We start from the raw sequence: 6,000 nt of genomic DNA, 5'->3' as shown, positions 1-6,000 counted from the left end.
AATAACAGAGCAAACTGCCTCCCTTCCAGGATGTTAGAATTGCGGAAGCCAAGAATTGCACAGCCAAGGGAAAAATTTTGTTTCAGATGTGGTAGGGAAAATGTTATTGCCTGTTTCTGCCCACATTGCACGAAAAATGGGAAACGGGGACAACAATAGGCCAATTGTTGCAAAAAGAATTCCCCGAGGCTCAACACACAAAAGTCATTTCAGATTATGTATTCGCTCATGACAAAGGTAATACCAGACCTTACCTGAAGATATCTATTATTGGATGCTCTTTACTTGGACTATTAGATAGAGACAGTATAAGTACAATAATAGGGGGTCCCGGATGGGACATTTTGAGATCCATCAGTTGAGATCATCAACTAGTTCGACATGTACGGTCGCTAATGGGCAGTCGTGTCCCATAGCAGGGATTTTTTCTGTTCTGTTTTTCTGTTAGGTGATCAAGTTAGAGTACTGGAGGTACTTGTGGTACCATCTCTACCTCATACCCTATCATGTTAGGAATGGATTTTTGGAGAGTTATGAATATCATTCACGACATGTTCTCTGATGAGTGGTGTTTCAGAGAGGACCAGCAAGTTCAACTGCCATTTATTCCGGCCCTATCCTCCATTGATTCCCTAACTGCGGAACAGATATATTCCTTGGACCGCGTTATTGAAGAATATTTTCGAGCGATGGATGAGAAACTAGAATGTACCCATTTAGTGAAGCAAGAAATCCGTACGGAGCATTCACCAATTCGCCAACGACATTATTTCCTCTCGCCTATTCTTCAACAGCCAGTCTACCAGGAACTGGAAACAATGCTTCAGAATGGGGTGATCGAGTCTTCCCAGTCGCCATGGGCATCACTTATATTACTAATTAAGAAGAAGGATGGAGGGTATTGTTTTGTTGTCGATTTTAGAGAACTAAATGAGGTTACTATTCGTGATGCTCATCCACTTCCAAATGTGAGCGCTACATTGGACAAACTAAGGAATTCTCGCTTCCTGACGACACTTGATATCAAATCGGCGTACTGGCAAATACCTTTATTCCAACAAGCTAAGCCTTTGATCGCATTCGTAGTTCCCAACAGCGGCTTGTATCATTTCTTAGACTGCCAATGGGACTTAATAACGCCCCAGCTACGTGCCAGCGCTTCATAGACAAAGTAGTGGGGATAGACTTCGAACAATACGTTTTAGTCTATCTCGATGACGTTATTATTTGTACCCCTACTTTCGAACAACACATCGAGGTATTACGAGAAGTATTGTCCCGACTCATGAAAGCAGATCTTACCCTAAACCGGGATAAGTGCCATTTTTGTAAGTCGGAACTGCGTTATTTTGGTTACGTTATAGGGGCAGGAGGACTAATGGTTGATCCGGCAAAAGTGGAAGCCATCTTACAGATACCTACGCCTCGGAATACGAGTGACGTAAGAAGACTGATTGGATTGACCCCATGGTACCGACGGTTAGTACTGAATTTATCATCCCTAACAGCACCTTCACGCAATCTTCTGAGGAAGGGCCAGAAATTTGAGTGGGACCGAAGTTGTGAGGAAGCGCTATCATCTTTCAAGAATCACCTGATTTCTGCACCTATCTTAACGATACCCTTCATCCTTCTTCCTAATTAGTGATAAAGGTGATGCCCATGGCGACTGGGAAGGCTCGATCACTCCATTCTGAAGCATTGTTTCCAGTTCCCGGTTGACTTGCTGTTGAAGAATAGGTGAGAGGGGATGATATCGTTGGCGGATTGGTGAATGCTCCGTACGGATTTCATGCTCCACTAAATGAGTACATCCTAGTTTCTTACCCATCGCTCGATAACTGTTCCGCAGTTAGGGAATCAATGGAGGCTAGGGCCGGAATAAATGGCAGTTGAACTTGCTGGTCCTCTCTGAAACACCACTCATCAGAGAACATGTCGGGAATGATTTTCATAACTCTCCAAAAATCCATTCCTAATATCAGGGTATGAGGTAGAGATGGTACCACAAGTACCTCCAGTACTCTAACTTGATCACCCCCACGCTCCCTTTCGGGAACCGGATTTCATAATAAGTCAATTATAATTCAATAATAAGTCAATTGTACTTTCACCCTCTAGTAGAATGGTAGCAGAGTCTGTGATGGGACGAGGGTCACTTTTGGATTTTGCGGTTTTCCCTTGGCTGTGCACATGATCTGAATTTGTGTTCGGTGCTTCCGCAATTCCAAAATCCTGGAAGGGAGGCAGTTTGCTCTGTTATTGATACCGGCTCTGATAACGGATTGCTTTTCTCCATATTGGTGGTCACCGCAGCAACATTTGAATGGTTTTTGTATGCTAGTTCTGGTTCTAGAAGAACTCTGTAACGAGTTGGTGGTGGTACAAATTTTTGAGTTCGCATTTCTGTTTTCTCGATTATGCGACAAAGACGGGTAAGATCGCAGATACTAGATATCCTTTTGGAGAGAAAGTTGAGTCTACAAGTAAGGAAGTGAGTTTCATCTAATCAGATTTAACGTTTGTTTGAAGGTGATTGACAACGTTTCATGATGAATTTCACTAGTTCGAACTTCCATTGTCTACTATATAAAATGATTTGAAATCCCTGAAACAACTAAAAAAGAAGAATTAAAAATGAATAACTGAAAAATAACAATTATACTAAGCAAAATAAACATGAAATGAGATAATATGAAATAAAATACAAGTAGACATAGAACAATTGAATAAATAAAAATAAAGAAATGAAAAAAAAAGAAAATAAAAATGAATAAAAATAAAAAAATAAATAAAAAGTGGAGAAATTCCAAGTCACGTTAGTTCACGACGTTTCGATTGTTAGTATCTACAATCGTCTTCGGGTGATGACTGGACTGATTCCTCCGAGAGATGACTATTTATAGGTCGTTCGAGTACTTTCAACTATCCCCGCTTTCCATTTTCTGCTTCACTGGTTCCGTGGGAGATGACCGTTTTGGCGAGTGTTGGCCATTTTTCGCTTGATGATGGGTTTCCATATGTTGCGTATTTCTACGCTGGCTCGGCTGAATACGTTGTTGGACAACATGTATGCGGCTTCCTTGAATTTTCTCCTAAACCAATTTTCTTCTCTGGTGGTTGGATTCGTGGTTCAGATACTGTCCCGTATGAGTGGGTTTTCGGTATACAGATGTTTCCCACTTAGTGTCTGTTTCTATTTGCAGAATTGCTTTCATTTTTTCCGTTTTGATATTTCCTCCAATATTTCATTAGCATGATTCCACATTAGATGAAGGGTTCGCATTGAAAAAATAGATAGAGGAGCAGTTACTTAAGGAACTCATGGTAACATTGTGAATATAAACGAAGTTTCAACAGTCGTTGACTAGAAATCGTGCACCAAACTCCAATACATTCTCAAGATTATGTGTATCATATAAATTTGCAACTGAGCTGACTAATTGAACACATGTTCATGGAACATGCAGCTGAGATGCTCAGTATTTAATTCGCTGCATCTGTGACTATGAATAATTAATTTGGTTGCTCTTGTTGCCATTTGATGAGCAGAATTCAAATGAAAATATGATAATAGCGATTTTTGTCAATTTATTGCCGATAAAGCCTTACACAACCACAGTGGAATAACTGTTCTCTTTCTTCAGATGAATATAAGAACCATCAAGTATTAAACTGATTATTATACTAGTACGCAATCACACGGTGAGATTATGAGGGTTATTCTAAATGCTTTTTGATTCAATTCTATACTAATGAATGGGAAAAATGACTTACCCGTAGAAAGCCAAAACCTCTCTTTCTCTTCGACATGAATTATGGACTTTTGTAAATAAAGGGAACCAAAAACACTATTACAATTCTCATTTTATCAGATTGGAAGGTAAAACTACATGTAGAAAAATTCGATTGAAAATCTGATTTTCTCGATAAAAAATGATTTTCGTTCAATATTAAATTCAGAAATACACATTATTCCACGTTGTTCAAAATCATTGAGAATATTTTCATTTCAACGCATATACTGTGGATAATCTTAGAATATTTAAAAACCAGACCCCTTTTTTTCGAATCTACAAAAGTTGGACTACACTTTTTTTTAGAATCTGAATCAATACTTTGTGAATCGAATATACCCAAAATGAAATTATGATTTCATTCTACCTAAAGCGTTCAGAAATGTATGACAAGCAACACTGAAATACTCACCGTATTACTGAACATCGAATAGCACCAAAGCACAAACTCAGTGTGTTCCTGACTGAAATAATTATTGAAAAATGCAATGATAACATAAAGATAGTTATGTGTTATAGTTTATTATCTCTACTGACACCAAACAAAGCCTCAAATCAAATTTATTCCAAGGGACAAACTTATTATTCTCCCCTTGTTTGTGTCTCTATTCTGCATTTCATCGAGTTCTCGAACAAGTTTCTTTCAAACTCCTAAATGAGTTTACCATCTATTTCCCTAGCACAAACTCTGTAAACTTTGTTACATAAATTGAAAAGCAATAGTAAGATCTGTCTCGAACGCTCACTGCATAAAGTGTGAGATGCAAATTGAATGAAACGATTACCAGTGTTTGTCCAATCGATTGCTAACAATTCAAACACTGCGAAATAAGTTTTGTGTGCTGAACTTGGGTTCTCAGTCACTTCGGAAAACAAACCGAGGAGGTAGAACATTCATTTTATAGCAGTGGGATCTGCGTTTCTCTACCAGTGTTCACAAATTGAGAACAACTACTTGATCCTTTCTTGAGAAAATTTTGATCTATAATGTATTCAAATTCATAGAAATGTTTATTTGACTGAGTTCATTATTGTTTTATATTCTTCCTCATTATTAGATTCCTTTCTTGTATACAGGGTGTTTCAAATTTGATCCTAACCATTGGGATCTTGGAAACTATGTTACTTTACTAACAATAAGCCGTTGAGGAAGTTCTGAAATCCCGAGTATATCCGGAGATATCCGGAAAAAACAGAAATTTCGGAAAATAGTTTTTATTTTTTTGCTTTATTTTTCGAAGGGTTCAAAAATAAATTGCACGTCCACATTGCCACTTTCCTCCTGCTACATCATGGTGTTTTCAGATTTGCTCTCCGACGTTTCGTCTTCCAGCCACCATCATCAACATTATTTTTTCTGACGGGCGCTACATTGGATACTTTCAGTTTTGAATAGAACCTGATTTTACCTTTTCAAAGATGTATCACAAGTTATCATTCTTTCCCGAAAAATTTAAGATATTGAAAAAAAACATTTCTCATCATAATAGGCTTTGACTTTGATGTTTCTAAATTTGACTTTCAATTCGTTACCCTGAATGACATTTTGTTATTGTACAAGTCATTGAACTTTGGCGAAAAATGGCTTTAACGAATGAAGAAAAAAAAATGATACAAATTTATTACAAATATGAAAGAAATAGTGTTAGGACATCATAAATGTATTTAAACTAGTATCCCGAAAAACGACAACCACATCGAAATATATTCAAGTTATTGGATCAAAATCTCACCGAGTTTGCTTCGTTTGAAAAGCCAATAAAAAAATGCGGAGACAGAAACGACCAGAAAACTGAAAAAAATTTGATAAATGAGGTACGTATTAGGTAAGTTAGACATTGTATCCTTTTCAATGTGTTAGGAATCCTTCCGTGTTAGGAATCACACGTAAAAAGTTAGACCTCGTTAGTCCTTAGCTCGCACAAGTTTCTCAACTTCTGAGAGTGGTCGTTCGTATGGGGGCGACAACTGATTAACGGAAAAACAGATTTTAAACAGATTCAAAACAGAACAGATTTCCTTTATGTATGAATTGATGTACCAATTTGATGGAAATCACCGAGACCGGCCTTTGAAAAACCGAACTCTGCTTCGAGATATTTTCTCTATTTTCTTCTTTGATGGACTAATATGTGTGATTGATGACTTGTTTACTTTATGGTGATTCATGATCACTTGAATGAAATCAATAAAAATACGTTTG

Source organism: Leptinotarsa decemlineata, unplaced genomic scaffold (genome assembly GCF_025532065.1).
Source record: "Leptinotarsa decemlineata unplaced genomic scaffold, Ldec_3_MD MMD2_tig00000035_RagTag_RagTag, whole genome shotgun sequence".
NCBI classification, from domain to species: Eukaryota; Metazoa; Arthropoda; class Insecta; order Coleoptera; family Chrysomelidae; genus Leptinotarsa; species Leptinotarsa decemlineata.
This window is presented reverse-complemented; position numbering follows the sequence as displayed.